The 19,411-nt window shown below is 46.2% G+C and overlaps 1 protein-coding gene across 5 annotated transcripts in view; it reads right to left on the bottom strand.

Moving 5' to 3' along the window:
- Window positions 1-18,981, bottom strand: part of APBA1 (amyloid beta precursor protein binding family A member 1) — a 198,042-nt gene extending 179,061 nt beyond the window's left edge. Inside the window, exon 1 of one of the 5 annotated variants that reach the window (XM_070431529.1) lies at window positions 18,820-18,981. The gene's annotated coding sequence lies outside the window, so the exon portion shown is untranslated. Of the gene's footprint in view, window positions 1-2,958; window positions 3,015-18,819 lie in introns of those variants that run through there. The other 4 variants (XM_070431528.1, XM_070431527.1, XM_070431525.1 and 1 more) reach the window with 4 other exon arrangements.
- Window positions 18,982-19,411: the final 430 nt, after the last annotated feature.

Genomic DNA, 19,411 nt, shown 5'->3' with positions numbered 1-19,411 from the left:
GCCATCTGCAAGCCCAGAGAGGCCTCAGGAGAAATCAAACCTGCCAATACCTTGATCTTGGCCTTCCAGCCTCCAGAACTGTGAAAATATAAATTTCTGTTGGATAAGCCACTCAGTCCGGGTGTATTTCGTACGGGAGCCTTAGCAAACTAATACACCAAATAAAGAAGTCTTCAGCAAACACTCCAGGGCCTTGACACAAGTCCTCAGGAGTTTACTGGACCCGGGTATTGCTATCTTGCTGCGAAAAATATAAAAGCTAGTCAGTGCTAACAGGTCAAAGACAGCGGGGAATGTGTTTGCAGCAAAAGGCACTTCTACTGCCAATAGAAAGGGGAGGGTGCTTCCTGTGGTCATAATGTGGGCTCCACAGAGGCAGCCTGCTTGAGCGGAAGGAGGAGAAGTTTAAAATTAGATGTGTTTAACACCACTACACACTCACCAAAATGGCTTGAGCTGACTGGATGAAACCGGGTGCTGACAAGGAGGTGGAAGCACCACCATCTTGTAACCTGCGGTAGGGAGTGTACTTGGTAAAACTACTTTGAAACACTCTTCGGCAGTGTTGCTATCCTAACCATTCACCTGCTCTATGACTCAGCAATTCCATTCCTACAGAAATGAGTGCATATGTGCACCAAAATAAATGTACAAGAATGTTCACAGTGAAACAACCTAAATGTCCTTCAACAGAAGGGTGGATAAATAAACTCAGGATAGTCACGCAATGGATTCCAAAACAGCAATAAGAAGGAATGAACTACTGATACATACAATATGGATGAATCTCTGAAATAGTATTGAACAAACAAAATAAACTGACGAACAAAATAGATCCAGAGACATGGAAGCATGCAACAGACTAACGATTCTCAGAGGGAAGGGGTGGGGATGGGGGTGGGGGCAGAAAGGGAATAACCAAAGAACTTTTATGTATATATGCAAAACCCATGGGCACAGATAGTAGTGCAGTGAAGGCCTGGAGAGGAGGAGGGACTGGGGAGAAGGTGGTCAATGGGGGGGAGGTGGGGGGGGGAGGAAGGGGACATCTGAAATACTTTGAACAATAAAGACAAATTTTAAAAAAATAATATTGAACAAAGTCTGACACAAAGGTTAAATACTCGATGATTCCATCTCTATAAAGTTAAAAACCGGCAAAACTGCTGTATGGTGTTAGAGGTCAGAGTAGTGGTTACCCCTTCAGGGGGCTTGCTGGTTCATAGTGGCTGGGAAGGGACCTGCGGGAGCATGGGGGTGGAGGACAGGGAGGGGCAGGAAATGTTCTATACTTGGACCCACATGCTAGCTGTCTGGGTTTTCAGATATGTGAGAATTCAATAACTGTACACTTGAGATTTCTGCTCTTCATTATGCTCAAGTTATAATTTTGAAAAATCAAAAATTAGGTGGGAGTGTGGAATTTTTATTATTACTCTGGACTGTTTTAGGTGATTAATAGACTGGCTTGAACATTTCACCACTTCAGAGTACCTAAAACATCTAAGAGACCTGCCCAAGAATTTTTTATTCTAATAGGGAAGACAAGACTGTTTGGTGTTAGGAAGACTTCATGTGAGAAGAACTGGGGATGGGTGCTATTTGCTGAGCTATTTCCAGGGCTGAGCCTAGTCCGCCAATAAACCTGCTACACACAGAGGGCAGTTTCTTTATTTTGAGATCCCTGAATGAGACAGTGTTTTGGAGTTTGCCAAAGTTATTGCTTAGGTTTCTAGTCAATTGTTCAGATTAATTCTTGTGTGATAACATGGGAACTCTTTTGGCTAATATAACACTTTGCTAGATAATGCTTAGATTAGCTAATTCTCAACTATTAGCCTATTTCCATGAAGTTGCAGGAATAATTATATATATATATATGAATTCCTTCCAAGATTCTACTTTAGCTTTTGTTTTGAGTGGTTAAAGGTGGTAAAATGACCACATGTATGTTTATCCTTTTCCTCTCAAGATTCCACTTAAGTGCATAAAAAGGCATAGCTTGTGTATAAACCCACACAGAGAAGATCCACTAACTAGAGATTTCAACACATTTCTTTGGAACTGACTGGACTGTGAAACCCCAGGCACGCAGCTCTAATAAACCATGGGGTGGAGAAGGCTCTGGAAACAGGAGCTTCATTGTAACCAGAAAATTGGATCCCAGCCCTCTGCTCCATGCAACACACACATATCCCCAGGAGCCAGCAGTCCTCCTGGGGTGGTGCGGGGGCCGGGGGGGGGGGGGGGGGGGGATGGGGGGTGGTGGAAGGAGACTGGCATCTGGGGATTCCCAGTGAAGCTAATGGATGGCTCTCTGCCTGACCGCCCCAGAGAGAAGCCTCTGGTCAGCTGTGGACAATGTCAGGGTCCTGCCCAGAGCCTCACCGGGCCAACAGCCAGCACTAGCTTTGCCCTTTCATGTGAAGAGCCAGACACCTACAAATTTATCTCCCCCGCCCCCCAAACACACACACACACAGTCCCTTTCACCCCCAGGCCCTTAGCCAATAACTGACAGGCAGGGAGCATGAAACACCGACCCACTGACTCAGGTGGGGTCAACCCTGAGGCCCACTTACAGCCCAGAGCTCCCACTCAGGATTTGAGATCACACCAGGTTTGACGGCTTCCCACACGCCCTGGCAGCACCTTCTTACTAAAGCAGAGCCCTACTCTCCAACCCCCTTCCCAGCGTCTGCTCAGCAAGCCCAACCAGACCTCTAGGAACCGTGCCAACGGATGCAGACCTCCGGGCGGGTGGCCTCGGTGTCACAGCCCTACATGCCAACGGAGACCAGGCGTTTGCTGAAAACCTCCAGCGTGGGAGAGAGCGACCCACCAAGCCACACGATGGGACAAGCCCACTGTAACCCCCCAGGTGCAAGAAAGCACAGGGGGGCGGGGGCGGTAAGAAAGGGGAAAGTTACAACAGAGAGAAGCAAAAATCAGACTCACCGCGCAGATAACATAATGAACGAAGCTTTAATCCTCCTCCTTCATAAGCACAGCCTCTCCGCTTCCAGGGGAGCCTCTCGTTCCACACGAGAAACTGCAGACAGATGGTTCATTACCTCCCACACCTTGCGCTTCTGGGTGAAGCCTGCCCCCCACCCCACTCTCTCTGCCTCCGTCCACTAAGGGCAATTTTGAAAACAGCCTTTGCATCGCCAGCTAATGTGTTGTGTCTCACCTGCTCAGACATAATAAGGCATGAAATCCTGAGCCCCTCAGCCTTCACGGCTCCCCAGGAGGGCCTCAAAGACCTCGCAGGACTTAAATGTAATACGCACTTCTAAACGGGCTTAGCACTCCATCTTCCAGGCTAGACAGCATCTTCCAGAGCGCTAACCATTTATGCCAAGTAGAAAGCACACTTTATAAATTTATTTTACACCAGCTGTGCATCTTTTTTCCACGTTACAGCAAATTAATATACTTTGGCAGACTAAAAAAGTCAAGTGCTCACTCGAAAGCTGACTTAATGGTTCCCTTTCTTAACAATTTTAATAAGGATTATATGCTGACAATGATTTTGGTTCCAATTTTCTAGCATATTCCTTTCCTCCCACCCCTTAGATACACACACATGTGCATACACATATGTAATTTCCGCATGATAGGACACAGAGAAACATATTTGTTACAGAATGTTTGGGAAAATAACACACACACACACACTGCTGTGATTCCACCATCCAACTATGTCCACCTCCTTTTGAGAAGAACGTTTGAAATTTACATATTTCCTGATAATTCTATTCCTGGCTTATATTTATTAAGAAGTAAAACAGGAGCTGTGATCAAGGCTTTGCTTTTCAGAGATGTGGGTGATTCCTTGATACATGATGGCGAAATACGTGCATCACAGGTAATGAGATGGTGCAGCCCTGGCTGCTTTGCTCAATGGGTAGAGCGTCAGCCCTCTGATTGAAGGGTCCTGGGTTTGATTCTGGTCAAAGGCACATACCTCAGTTGCAGGCTCGATCCCTGGCCCTGATCAGGGCATATGCAGGAGGCAACCAATCAATATGTCTTTCTCACATCGATGTTTTTTTCTCTCTCTCTCTCTCTTGCCCTCCCTCCCTTCCACTCTCTCTAAAAATCAGTGGAAAAATATCCTCTGGTGAGGATTAAAAACAACATAAAAAGAGGTGGTGCAAAGATAAAATACAGTATTCCAGGTCCTCTGTATTTTATAGCGAAATGCACAGAGTTCTGCCCCCAAGTTCAATTTTGGGGAAAGCACAGCAAATAGCAGGGCTGCTGGCAGCTGAGACAGAAAAGCACTCAGCCTTCTCAGCTCCTACAGCTGTGGAAAGCCCCAGGGACCAAGGCTAAATGTTTGGCCACTTCAGTTATTCTCTCATAACCTTTTTTATGCTGAGATGTTGGTTTTGTTTTCCCCTTCTTTCTTCCATGCAATTCTTTTCCTTTCATGGTGAATGGGTTTCATGGTGAATGGGTGGGTGGGGTTGAGGTTGAGTTGATGGGGGGGGGGGGGAGGACTTTAAAGCATAAATCTTAAAGCCCTTAAATTTAATTACAAAATGTTAACTCAATTATCCCCAAAGGTTTACTGAAGAATAGGCAGAATTTCTGTTAAAGGTGGAGAAATAAGATACATAGAAAGCAACAGATTTCATTATCTCCATTAATTGAATAAATATGTATTCATATATACTATATATACATACATGTGCATGTGGATACTAGCTCTATGCTATTATCCTTCCCGGTGCTAAAGGAGATTTTTAAAAAATATGTAGGTGGGGTGTACATTTTGGAAGAGAGTTATGGAATAAAGTGGGCAGCATTGCTGTAGTCCAAAGTGAACTGTGGTTGCTTGCTAACAAGTGGTGCAGAGTGCTGTGAGCATTGACCCCAGGAGTCCACAAACTCAGGTCTGTGAGACAAATCTGGCCCACCACCTGGTTTTATGCTGCCCGGGAGTTTGGAGAGGCTTTGACTTTTATAGATAGACTAGAGGCCTGATGCACGAAATTCGTGCAAGGGGCTTGGCCCTCTCAGTCCTGGCTGTCTTGGCCATCTGTCAAAGCCTCAGACAGTTGTTCTGCTGTTCAGTCTAATTAGCATATTAGCTCTTTATTATACAGGATGGTTGGGGGGAAAGATCAAGAGAGGAATCAAAATTTGTGACATGAGAAAGTCCTATGAAATTCAAATTTCAGCGTCCATAAATAAAGTTTTGTTGAAATGCAGCCACCCTCACTGGTTTACGTAATGTCTATGGCTATTTCTACACTACAAGGGCAGAGCTCAGAGTTGTGATACAGACCTAGTTTGCTGACCCCTGGTTAGAGGAGGGAGACATCACCGCTGCCCAAGCTCACGGTGAAGACGTGACACATCTATCTTACTTCTCTATAACCCTTTATAGCTCATTTGACCCTCCCAGCAGCTCTATGTGGGAAGAGAGAGAAAGAGCAGGTTTCATCATTCCCCCTTTTACAGCTGGGGAAATTGAGGCTCCGCCCAATCCAGATGCTTGCTCAAGGCTGGCAGCTAAGCAATGGCAGCCCCCAATTACAACTGTCCTGAGCCTGCACCTCCTGGTGTAGAGACTAGAAAGATGTCAGTGCAACAGAAACACACACAGACAGACGTCCCCCCTGGGACAGGGGCACCACAAACAAGCCAGTCCAGCTGGGCAGGTGGGGTGGGGGCTGCTACGGGGCCCAGGACAAAGGAGACTGAGGCCGGGAGCTGTCTGGCCTGTTCCTATTTCTGGGCCTGAGGCAAGTCACACTTATGCTTCCTGTAGTCACTGCGAGGACGCTGAGAGCCTCCAAGTCCTGTCTGCAATATCTGCTCCTGGTAAGATTCTGAAGACTAAGTGGGATCATGATGAGAAGCAAATGAGTTAGCTGTGTATGGTACTTAGCAAAGTGCCTGGTGCTTTGTGGTTGTGACGTTAACTTGTTTTCATTCACTGGATTGGGAACCTGCTGAGGTTTTAAAACGAGAACTGATATGTGTTTACCTTAGACAACTAGCAAGGCATAAAGGATGGACTCGTACCTGAACATAAGATTAGTTAGACTTTCATACTAATACTATGAAGACATTCCATCTGTGGAACAAATTCTAGCTCCTTTAGCACAAAATTCCCCTGCGTGTTAGGCTCAGGCAAAAAGATTCTTGTACGCTCAAGTTATTTGGGATGAACGTTGTTAATTGGGTGTAAAAACTATTTTCACATTTGAGGAGAAATGCATTAGGTTAACATGGAGAATTAAGTAACTGAACTGAACATCTAGAACTCGCAGGGTTTTGGGGGTGGCGTCTTGGGAAAGAGGCAGGAAGGGAAAAGAACAGGAAAGAACTGTGAGGAGAGATTAGCCAGGCCAGTGACTAATCAGTCCAGCCATGAGGTAAGGGCCCTGCAAGCCGGCACAGTTTACACAGCCCCAGCAAAGCTGAAACCAAGGATATTTATGACTAATTATATTTCGTTTTAAATTCTAGCTCCCATCTTACTGGTGCAGAAACCAGGCACTAATAGATAATGATTTGTCCAGGACTTGTGGGCCATTAACCAAAGAGTGGACGTCATCCACCTGGTGGTCCCTAACTCCTACACCTTGCTGACCGCCTTGCCTGGGGAATTCTGTTGGTTTCTATGCTGGATTTAGAAGATGCCTTCTTTTGGCACCTCTGAGCCCTGAGTCTAAGGAGCCGTGTGCATTTGAATGGGAGGACCCAGACTTGAAAGGTAAGGACAGTACTGCTGCACACTTCTCAGAGCCCCCCTACCCTTCAGCTACATAATGACAAGCCATTCCAGACTGTTGATGAGCTTCGCCAGTCTCAGCAAAGAACCCTCTGACAAAAATACTTATACTCTCTGGTTGGACAGGGATGACATCTCCCAAAAGAAAGCCTAACTATCCTAGCCCTCTGTGAGGATTTTGGATTTGAATTATCTCCAGGACAAAGAAACTTGCTCCCAGACAGGAGGGAAGCCGTAGCTAGGGTGGCAATGCCACCATCTGCCAACAGCTAAGGGGATTCCCAGGAAATGGCTGGCTTTTGTAAGATCTGGGTTCCAAACTTTGGCTTGGTTGCAAAACCATTATGCGAGGGACAGATCGAGAGCCTTTGCTTTGGCCTGGGGATGCCAAAAGGCCTTCCAGACTATTAAGGAAAAGTTATTGACGGCCCCTGCCCTAGCCCTCCCAGACTTGAGAAAGCTGCTTAACTTGCTTGTACATGAAAGCTAAGCAATAGGACTAGGGGTCTTGACCCAGAATCTAGGGAACATTACAAGGCCAATGACCTACTTCTCAAAACAGCTGGACACCATGTTTCAGCAATGGCCGGTTTGTCTACGGGCCACGGCAGCTACCAGTGACCTTCCACCTGTCCCATCCTGGGACAGCCCATCACAAGTGCCTGCGTGTTGCCCTTACTAGGACAAAAGGGAAAATACCAGGACACTCTTTTAGGCAGTCCTGATGTCATTCTCAAAACTATCTCTACTTTAAATCCAGCCACCCTGCTTCCCTCTGAGCCAGAGGGACCCGAAACATGATTGTATTCAAATAATTGAACACGTGAATCCTAGCTTCTCAGCCCTGACTGGCTGATCCCAAAAGAATCCTGATCTCGAGATGTTTGAGGAGGGAAGCAGCTTCATGGACATGGGAAACCAGAAAGAGGGGGCAGTGGGTCTCCTGAAGGCAGTTTTGGAACCTAATGAGGTTGCCATCAGACACGGCCAGGTCGTCAGGAGGCCGACAGCTCAATCTCCCAGGGGAAATAATAAAGGAGATCAAGCTGCTGCCAAACTGACGGCTCAAACTAAGCTCCCCGTGCCCCTGGCAGCAGCCCTTTCCTGACATGGACTTAAAGCTAGACCAGCCTGAATGTTCCTCAGAGAACTTAGGATGAGCAAAAGAAGAGGGCTTTTCTACTCACCAGAATGGTGGATGGATTAGCAATGAACAGGAAATCATTCTGATCCCAAAACACCTGATGGAGGAAACAGCTCCAGAGCACCCATTACAGACAGGATGCCACAGGCCAATGGATTCAGAAATATGTTACTGGGCCAGATATGCAGATAACTGCTCAACAGATAATTCAAAAATTCATTATGTGTGTCAAAGTAACCTTAAGACAGGACCTCACTCAGGGGTCAGGGGGTTCCAGAGTTTAGGATTAGGCTCTGGGGAAAGACGGTAGGCAAAGTGACTTCACTCTGATGCCCTAAACAACTGTAAATTATCGGTATCTGCTAGTCTTTGAAGATGCTTTCACAGGATGAGTCGGAGCATTCCCCTGCAGGTCAGAGAAGACCTCGGAAGCAATAAAAGCCATATTAAAAGAAATCATTCCTAGATTTGGACTGTCCTCCTCTATTCAAAGTGACAATGGAAGTGCCTTTATTGTCACCGTGACCCAGAAAGTTTCTCAACGTTCAGGAATACAAAAGAAATTTCACGCTCCCTGGAGGCCACAATGTACTGGAAAATCAGAGAACAGGCACCACACTTTAAACCTTTGCTAAACTTTGCCAAGAGACCGGCCTAAAATGGTGTTGGCTATTGCCCTGCTTAGGATTGGAGTAGCCCCCAAGTGCAGGATTCAACTGAGTCCTTATGAAATATTATATGGAATGCCCTTCCTGTCTTAGAGAAAATCTTAGAAATGTTCATGACCCAACGACTAAAGAATTAGACACTCTACGGTAATTCTTGGGGTTAACTTTAACTGCTGTTCATAAATTTTCTTCTGACAGGATGAAGTACCCCACAGATGTCCCATTACAACATTTCAACCACAGAGATTGAGTATCTAAAATCCTGGAAAAATAAACGTCCTAATGACCAACTTGAACCTATGTGGGTGAGCCCTTATCAGATTTTACTAACCACTCATTCTTCTGGGAAACTGGGAGCCAAGCCCTGGCTTCACCACTCTCAAGGTAAGCAGGCTCCAGACTTAGACCTACCACCCAAGCGACCGTATCATCAGAAACCGCCACCCAACCACCTGAGGATTCCTGCGAGCCCATTGCCGACTGTAGGAAACTCTTCAGAAGGAAAACATCTGAAAACCCTAGCTAGACTTCACCAAAATGAAGAAAACCCTCTGGTTGAGATCCAAGATAATTGTTTTTTAATCTCTAACTTTCTTGTTTCAATTTCCACCTGTTACAGGCAATGCCTCTCTGCCATGGGCTGCCACCTATGCAGAAATACTAGTACATAACCAGTCTAACACTGGGTCTGTGGACTATTGCCTGGGTCTAGTGTGGAAGGGATGCCTTGGATCAGACACACATTCAACATCTCAGACTGGGAACAATGGATGGAGCAAGTCACCAAAGATAACTTGGGGTTCTTCTCCCCAACTCCACATTCAGGAGACCACATGCCCCTAATCCAACAAGAATATTGTACATATATCCCTGCTTATGAGACCAATATTATTGATCTGTTAATCCATATGACTGCAACCATAGACCAGGTTGATAACATTTCCTATGTGGATGCATTTACTCACTGGCTCACTTCTCTTCCTTCCCAGCCACTGGGGAATGTCCATATTAGTTTTGCTTCTTTGTGGCTTCTTTGGGATACTAACTGGGTGTTGCTATGTTTACAAGTGCTGCCTGAGGGCAGCTAAAACTAGCAACCCGATGATCATTCAAACCTCAGACCCTTGGCCTGGACCCCGTAAATTTTCAATTACATGTAAAATAGTTTCATTCATCTAGCCCCCAAACTGTGTCCCTTCTCAGCAGGAAGCAGCTAGAGCAGGCGTGAGTCACCCCTTCTCTCTCAAGATTGAGGAATGAGCAAAAGAAAGGAAGGAATTAAAACTAAAACTGAGGGACCTTATGGTTTTGGTTAAATTTAGTTTTAAATGTTAGCTCTAGAAACCATCTCTCTCTCTCTCTCTCCCTCTCTCCCCCCCCCCCCTCTCTGTCCCTCAGAGACCTAGCCTGGCCCCAGATAATCAGCCACCCCCAAGGCAGCAGAAGACAGTAACCCCGACCTGACTAATGGTCACACAGTGAAAGGTCACATCTCGACCTAAGTTATGTTTTAGCTCCTGAGCCCTAAGGTGAAAGGACCCTCTACTTTCCCATGAGGCCAACAGAGGGACACTGGGAAAAACCCTCGGAGCTGTCCTCAAGACCTGAAGAAATGATTTATTACCCTTCCCTCACCTCTGACCAATCAGCTCCCAGCTCACCCCCAAACCCCGAACCCGTGGTATTTTGTGACTTTGCCCTATATCATCTCTAACCTACACACCGTCAGGGAGTCGGTTTGTTTAGAGTACAAGCTCCCGGTCTCCATATTGGCCAATTTAGTACTAAACTAATTTTTTCCTTCTAAACTGCAAACTCCCTCCTGTGCATTTCTTTGGGCCAGTGTGTGCAGGCAGGCAGACCCGAGGGAAAACACTGGGGTTCCAGGAACAAAGCCACCAGATTTAAGAACTTATCCATTCATCTTACCCTACTTTCCATTTTCCACACTGATAATTTCTTCTGTTGGAAAGAAAATATTTACTCAAAAAAGAATGTTCCCTTTAGGATTATTGTGACATTGTACACCCACACCACCAAATATCCAAATGTGCTAACAATTTGAAACAAATGGGGGGGGGGGGTGTCCCTTCTGACATGAAATTATTTCACACTCTAAGGAAATAAGCGCTCTTCTGGTGAAGGTAATACAATAGAACAGTGTTTTTAAACTGCGTGTCAGGACTCGTTCATTAGTGCTGAAATCAGTTGAATGGACCGACAACCACATCTATAATAATAAAAGCGTAATATGCTAATTAGACCTGACGACCTTTCAGACAAAGCTGGGGCTTCAAGGGAAGCCCGGGTCTCGGCTGCCAGAGGGAAGCCGGTGCCGGCAGGCGGGGGAAGGAAGGCCTACTCTTGCACGAATTTTGTGCATCAGGCCTCTAGTAGAATAGAAAATATCAGAGTGTATTACATATAGAAGGACATGTATTTTTATAACTTTTGTTTCAGTGATCTGTGCATGCGTGTATGTGCACATGTGTTTGTTTGCATACACTTATCCATATTGCTAGGACATGGTGTAAATTGCATTCTCACTAGGGATCGTGAAGTCTAACCATGTCCAAAACAGACTAAGCCACTTCTTTAAAATAAGGTGTCCCTGTTAATTAATACAGAATTGATCTCCAATTACAAAATTCACCAAAAGTCAGAAACAGAAATGATTCCAGTGTTCAGAATGATGGCTAAGCATTTTCTTTATGAAATAAACCATTGCTGTGTTTTTCACTTTAACTAGTCCACCTGGAGTAGATGAGGAGGAGGCTGTAGAGGAAACTTAGTGGGCAGGGATGGCTTTTACCACCACCACACTTTAACAACCTTCTATGATTGCTTTGCATATATAAAAAATAAGATATTTCTATTCCCCCCGAAATTATATTTCATAAAAAAGTTGCCTTATATGTGAATCCATATAAAGTCTCCCATATTATGAGGCATTCTCTCAATTACTTTTGCTGAATGCCAAAAAGCAAAAACCCCATTATCTCCAAGATACCTGAAATTAAAATCAAGCAATTCATTGATATTGGATGTGATAGCAACTAATTTTAAAGAAAGAAACCATGTCAAAACATATTACCTGATAAGACTGAAGATTTCATGAAAAGGGGATGTCTGTTCAAAGGTTACTTGAGAACTATTTGGAGAAGATAGCCTGAAACAAACTCAATCAGTACTAGACAGGGATGCTTATGGAGATCACATGATTGAAACAGGATAGAGGAAGGGAAGGGAAGGGAAGGGAAGGGAAGGGAAGGGAAGGGAAGGGAAGGGAAGGGAAGGGAAGGGAAGGAGGAAGGAAGGAAGGTCAAGATTTCAATACCAGCTTAAGTAAACATTCTTTGCCAATTGCTTGCATTGTACGTACTTATACAAGTCACATAGAACTACTGGATTGTGGAGATCATGAATAAACACCTATAAGAAGAAAAAACAAAAAAACACCAAATGTTTTTATGTTATGTGAATGGGCACACAGGGCTTGGAATAAAGTTTGTAGTAGCAGCATCATACAGAAATTCAAGAAGAAAAATATTTCAAATGTTAGATAGAAACAAATATGCCAAAAGTAGCCTAATAATGAAAAGATTCTTAAATCAAAGAAGTATGTGAAACATTTGAATAAATGATTTCATAAAATGTGACAGTAGAAGGATGCCATATTTCTAAATTAATTTTATATAATGTGACTTTCAAAATATGCAAGTAAATTAATAAATGTAAGTAGACATTTTGCTATTTACCTCCTGAAAATGTATATATTCTAGTTGATACAAAACCTTTTAAAAAACCTTCTCCTGGGAAAATTGGGGACCACTTTATAATCGAGGGTACTTTATACATGTGCATAGGCCCTTGGCTCTTGATATTCTGTCTAGAAGGCCCTTCCCCCAGTTACCCGCATGGCTCACTCCTTCAGATCTGTCAGCTCTGCTCCAGGCCTTCCCTCATCACCCCATGTGAAGTAGCATCACCTCCTACATTCTCACATTCTATTGCCTTCCCTGCTTTATTCTTCAGAGCACTTACCACCAGCTGACATATTATACATATATTTGCTTATTTATTTTTAAATCTCCTCCCATGAAGAGGTTGGCAACAGTAGGGACTTACCGTCCCTCGCATGCCCTCTGCACCTTGCTGCATCCCTTGCACCTAAAAGGGTATCTGGCCCAGAGAAGGTGTTGAGTGAACATTTGTTGGAAGAATGAATAAATGATTTCATCATTAGAACCTCAAAATCATCACTCATCATAGTTGAAGTTCCAAAAACTCTTCTGGAATCATGACACAGCCCCTAACTCAAGGGTCTAAAGCAGGGGTGGGCAAACTTTTTGACTCGAGGGCCACAATGGGTTCTTAAACTGGACGGGAGGGCCAGAACAAAAGCATGGATGGAGTGTTTGTGTGAACTAATATAAATTCAAAGTAAACATCATTACATAAAAGGGTACGGTCTTTTTTTTTTTTTAGTTTTATTCATTTCAAATGGGCCGGATCCAGCCCACGGGCCGTAGTTTGCCCATGGCTGGTCTAAAGTGTACACAAATGTTTTGTTTTGGTAAAACTACAACATATGTAGCGGGTATGAAAAAATAAAATCATTTAATCCTACCATAGACTTTGTAGGCCGTGGGATGCAATTCATTTAATGTCCACAGTGTAAATAAGAAATCCTGAAATTTTAGATCTTAGATACTATACCTACCTTACTAAAAAAAATGAATTTATTTATGTATTTATGTGACAAATATTTATTGACGGATATGTTGTTGGGTGAGGCATTGTATTTGATTTTTCTTTTGAAAAATTGACTTTGTACTTCACTGTAAAGCTATATCCTGCTGTTATAAATAGGGAAAGCTCATCATTTTGCTTTTTTCCATTATTTTACCATAGCTTTATTTTTTTAGGTCAGCAACTCCTGAGAGAGAATAGTCACAGGGAATGCTCCACAGCTAGAGTCTTTTATTCGGCTAATTTTAAAGGTAAATATTTTTCTTTTTGTTAAATTTAAGGGAAGGAGAAACCACAAATGTACTGAACAACATTTAACGCTCATTATCACAGAAATTACATGAGAAGGAGACAAACTCTAATTACACAGGGTACCACTACAAATCCATGCTCTCCAAGGGCAGGAGATCCTCACTGTTGGCTGATAATCTTTTATTCACCCTTACCTGACTCACTGCTGCATTTCCACAGTCTTTGTGATTCTCCTCCTCCGCCCACCTTTCTTTTGACGTTATACTTAGAATACTATGGCCAAATTCCTTCAGCTCCACCTCAAAATTCCCATGCTTCTGTCCCACGAGTCTTTCCTTTGCCTTTATCCACTGTGCTTCTTCCATCTCCTTGAAGATTCCATTTCATCAGTTGAGCTTCTCCCTTACATTTTCAATCTCTCTTCCCTGCAACAGATTCTTCTCCTCTACTTTTAATGTAGACTCAAGTCTTCCTATACTACAAACGTTACTTTCCCTCCATGTGCCATTGCTTTGAAGCATCAAACTCTCCTTCCCCCACCCCATTGAACTAATTTAAAAAGAAGTCTGTCTTCACTGTTGTCCATGTCCATCACCTCTCGTAGCCTGGCTGCCACTTCCACCTACCTCAAAGATCATTAGGGAAAGCCAGGCATCAGAGCCAATGGCTTTTCTCTTGTTGCAACCTCACCCCCGCTCTATGAGTGATGAATGATGGTACTGCTACTGGTGGGAGTGGGGCTCTTGGTGTACCGCTGGAATAAGAATTTCCAGAGGACCCCACAGAAGGATGAGGTGTTGTAGACAGCTTTATTCCTGTGGAATTATGTCCCTGCATTTCCAAGGTCCCATTTCCCCTAGTTCCGCCAAGAAAGAAGTGTAGCTGGGCCTTCAACGGGGCTAGAATAAAAGCTAGTGTCCAGAGTTTCCGTTCCAGTTTGGAGCAGTGTCCAGTCCAGCATCAGGCTAGCACAGTTTGTGTTCCCCACTGCAGTCCACCAGTCCCGTGCATGTCGGTCCGCAGGGCCACATGGCTATGGAGGAAACATCGGAAAATGCAAGGAAGCAGGAACAAAAGGACCCCATGAGCCAAGAGTCAAGTGGAACAAGAGTTCGAACTCCTTTGTTTAGGGGCTTACATATTCCCAAATTTTCATGTACTTGCAGTGGCTCCACCTACTCTCACCAATGAGCTCTGTTCCCAGATTTGACCAACAGGCACCTTGCCTAGTCACCCCACCTCACTGTGCTTGCATATGTCTTCCCTTTGTTGGACCCCTTCCTCTGGTGATCTTTGGGGAATGGGCCAGTGGTTCCCTGAGGAGTGCAAAATTGCAGCTTCCTGGTAAAGCTGCCCAAATGACATGCCTATAATGTCTGGCCTCCCTTTTGTTCCTATCAGTAGCTCCCCTCATCTTCCCTAGCTTCCATGGCAACATACTACTCCCACCATTTTTCCTAACTGCCCCATGTTTAATATTGTTCTCCTCTTCCCCTCCAACATATAGACATCCCCCAAGGACCCCAACTTTACCCTTTGCTTCTTCTCCATTTTCTTTTCTGGCCATTCCTGAGACATCAAAATTGCTTTTAAGTGATAACTTACTAACCTCTCTTTGTAACTCTAACCTCTCTCCAAAGACCAACACCTGTATTCTATTTCCTTCATTTAGACAAACCTGTCATGCCCAAAATGAAATTTCTTTTTCCCCCTCTCTTTCTCACCCTCCTTTGAACCTTCATGACCCAATCATGCTCTCAGCTGAGCCTGACAATGACCTTTGACTTCCCTGCTAAGTGCTCAGAGTACTCCTGCACCCCATCTCTTGAGTCTGTCTGTCTCTTCCTCTTTACTCCCACTGCCTCATTTCCTCTTATTCCTAGTTGACTGGAGTCTATCTGGTCTCACTACTGTCAGTCTTTTCCCATTTCATTACACCCAACACAATGCTATAAGATCATCACTCTAAAGCACGGATCTGATCCTGTCAACTCTCCTCCTCCTCCTCCTCCTCAGAAACCTGCCATGGCTCCCTGGTACTTACTGAATAAAATCTGCATGCAAGTTGTTCCACAATCTTGAAAGAACCTCTCTTCCTCACCTCATTACCTCTCTCATTACATCTCTTGATATTTCCTGGGCTCAGCCAAAGCACACCATTCTTTGTTCTCTGTGCAGGCACACACCTTCCACCACTAGGCCTGTGCTACAGGTTCCTCCCCAAGTATGCCCTCCTTCCCTGCCACCCCAAATGCCACCCACTTGCATAAATCCAGCTCAGCTCCTATCTCTTCCATGTAACCTTCCCTGATTCTTCTACTTGAAGTCATTGGCATATCTTGTGAACTCCCACAGCACTCCAGAAATATGGCTTTCTAAGCATTTTCCAACATTTCCATAGATAGTTATATGCAACATGCTCTGTCTCCCCTTCCAGACCATGAACTTCCTCTGAGCAGGATCTAAGTTTCCTCATTCTTCAAATCTTCAGCTCTCCCAACATTTCCCAAACCCTTTCCAAAGGTATGCAGTGCCCAAGATGTAGTAGGCAATTCACAAATATTTGCAAGTTCATGATGGTAACCCAAAGGGTTAACTATGGATTTTTAGGCTTGAAATTATCTCAAGTTTAGCAACAACCACTTTTCCCTTATAGAATACAAGCCCCATCTCCCCCATAGTTTATTCCTTTTGGCCCCACAGGTCAATGTTCTAATGTCTTTTATTTCCAAGTCTTCTGAAGAACAAACTTCTTTAAGAGATGCAATAATGAAAGAGAAACGCATTAACGTTGCTTTAGGTGAAGAGAACACATCCATCTCAAACAAATGGCTGGCTGCAGGCTACAGCGAAAGGTACAACTGTGTACTAGACTGAATTACAGGATGCAGGCTGCCGCAATAACCTTACTAGTCCAACCTTTAGAAAAGGCAGGCATTGCATTTTACAATCATCACATTTGCATTAGAAAGGAAACCACTAATTCCTGAGTCATCGGTTATGCTGTTGTATAATTCTTCTTTTTCTATACAGTTCATTTACCTTGGCAAGTTCTAATATTCTTAAGCTTTCTTGTCAGACATTTACATCGCTGGATTTTACATGCAAATGTAAACACAATAACAAAAAAAAAAAAAGCCAACCTCTTAGAATGCCTTTAAATTCCTTAAGTACTTTTCTCAGAAAGAAATTGGCAGAACAAATAAGAAAGTAAAGAACTACGATTCAACATTCATTTTTATAAATCTATCCTTAAATCCTGGATGAGCTCCAACAACCTCACATTAAAATTTTAGAAGGTTTGACTTGAAGGACATAGGGAAGTTTAATGTTCACAGTTTCAAGAGCACCTGGTCTATCCATCATCATTAATAAAGAGAAGATAACTGGGAAGAAAATAACACATGTGGATAGACCTCGTTTTATTATTTTCAAGGTAACAATGATATCATGTAACTTTTGCTAAAATAAAACAAATTTTTTTTAAAGAAAAAGAAAGAAACCTCTGATACCAATGTGTTGGGTATTTATCTGTGTGGCTGTGACTGCTACCAAGAGGACCCGGGCAGCCAGTTTGGACTCTGACAGCAATGCGGTGGAATTTCAGATGTTATAGTTCAGATATGTGCTACACAGGTTAATCTAGTCACACTGCATTTTAATAAGGAAGTATCAATATATTAAACTAAAGGTGCATTCGTTCCCACAAACACCACAGGAGACACACAGGCGCTGGGAAGTCGAACGCAGTGGACACACATATGCATATGCTCTCTCCTTACCTACCTCCCAACCCCACGCAAGCCTATCTTTATAACGAAGAGACAATTAAACACCTATAGGATCTAGGTTCAATTCTTGGTCCTGGTTCCCACTGGGTGACTTATTGCTGGCCTGCCATTTGCCAAATTCCCTATTCACAGGCTACACGGATGGGAAAGCAGGGTCACCCACCCGGGACCCCATCACCTTGGGTCTTGGGGGATTTCAGTTCCCGAATGATATGTGGCACCACCTAGCCGTTGTGAAAGCTGGGAGGGTGGATGTCTCAAGCAATAGAAATAAAGTACCCCTTTTCCTGAGGAAACTGCCCTGCCTAGGTGGCGATGACCGACGGCATACCAAACATTGCTCAGTACGATCCTTTCCTTCTTTTTAACACCTCCACCCTGACCGAATCTCTCTACAAACCTCCAGAGTTCATGCTACAAGAACCAACAGAAAGACCACCCATTCTTCAGACATTAGGTTTCCAGCGTTTCAATGCGGAATGGGAAGGTCTAGCTGACATTGAAAGTTGTGGGGAGTGAGAGAGGACTGTGGCCATTCAAGACCCTTCTCCTCCAGCTCAGACACAAGATAAACAATAGAAACTGCAGAGTCAGGGCGGCTGAGACCCTTATGGAGAGAAGTGTCACGGGATGGAGGCTCCCTTCAAAACCAGGGACACCTGCCAGCCCAGAAGGGGTGACCATTACCCATTTCCTGGTCATGCGCCCAACGCCACATGCACACTTTCCACATCCCCGCGCCCAGAGGCCAGAGCAAAGGGAAGTGGGAATCCCTACACCCCGCCACCCACACGCAGGAGCGGAACCGAGACCCGGCTCAGAGTTGCAGGGTCAGAATAGCAGACGCTGTCCCACAGCCGGCGGCGGCGGCGGCGGCAGCAAGTCAGGGCTCCCGCAGCTCGCTAGGCTCGGAGCGCAGTTTGGGGAGCGTGGATGCAACCACACGAGTACGCACACTCTCACACGGGATTTTACAAACCCGCCCCTGCCCTGCGGGCTGCCTCCGCGCTCGCACGCCAAGTGCATCCTGCCCGCTGCATCCTTGCCACCGTACACTCTCGCTCCCGGAGAGTCAGCGGGAGAGGAGGGATCCTAGCAGGGATGCCTGAAACGCCATCCCCCAACACCTTCGGTCCCCTCCCCAGCCTTACACACACACACACACACACACACACAGTCCGGCCACGTCTGTCATCATGCCTGCCCGCTGCGCCCAAAGCCCCGCGTCTCCAGGACCCCGGGCGTTCCTACCTCCAACTCCCCCTTCCCCCGCCCGGCTGGCTCGGTGGCTAAAGGAACTGCCCCCTGGATGCCGCCGGCGGTCCCCGCTCGCGGGCACTATTGTTCCACGCAGCCCCTCTTGCACCCGTGGGCGCTCTCGGAGAGGACTCCGGCTCCGTCGGGGGCGGCATCACGGCCGGGCACCCCCATTCACCCACCCCTCCCCGGCGGTGGTACCTGGCCTGACAGCTGGGTCCGCGGGCCCGCGGGAGCAGGCGGCGCTACTGACAGCGCGGGTGCCAAGCCCGGGAATAAAGCTTCGCTCCAGGCGCTCCTACCTCCAGCGCCACCATCTTCTCCCGCCGCCGCCGCCGCCGCCGCCGGGACCGCAGCCGCCCGCGCCCTGCTCCGGCTCGGGCTCCGCAGCCGCCGCTCCGGCCCCTCCGGTGCCGCGGCCCCACCCCCTTCTCCCCACCCTCCCGCCCCGCGTGACGCGCGCCCGGGCGAGCCGGCCCGCCTGCTCCGGAGGGCGCGCGGGGGGAGCGCGCGCACACGCCCGGCGCTAGTAGCGCCCCTGCCTCCCACGCCCACCCGCGTGCGCGCGCGGCGCGAGCCCGAGGCCGCGGGGCGGTGTCCTCCCCTGCGCGCCGGCCCGCAGAGCCCCAGCCCCGAGGCGGGTGGGCGTGCGCCCGGGGCGCTGGTGCCTCTCGCCGCCCCTCGCACCCCGCCGGTCGCCTGAGCTCCCCCTCCCTCCTCCAGCTCCAGGCCGGGAGCACGCGGCGGGAAAGGCGGCCGCGCCCCCGAGGGGATGGGTGGACGGGGACCTCCA

The sequence above is a fragment of the Myotis yumanensis genome, unplaced genomic scaffold (genome assembly GCF_028538775.1).
Source record: "Myotis yumanensis isolate MYYU_CA2020_CCGP unplaced genomic scaffold, mMyoYum1.0.hap1 SCAF_12, whole genome shotgun sequence".
Taxonomy (NCBI): Eukaryota; Metazoa; Chordata; class Mammalia; order Chiroptera; family Vespertilionidae; genus Myotis; species Myotis yumanensis.
Note: the sequence above shows the minus strand (reverse complement) of the source record. Positions and strands in the feature narration are given on the sequence as shown.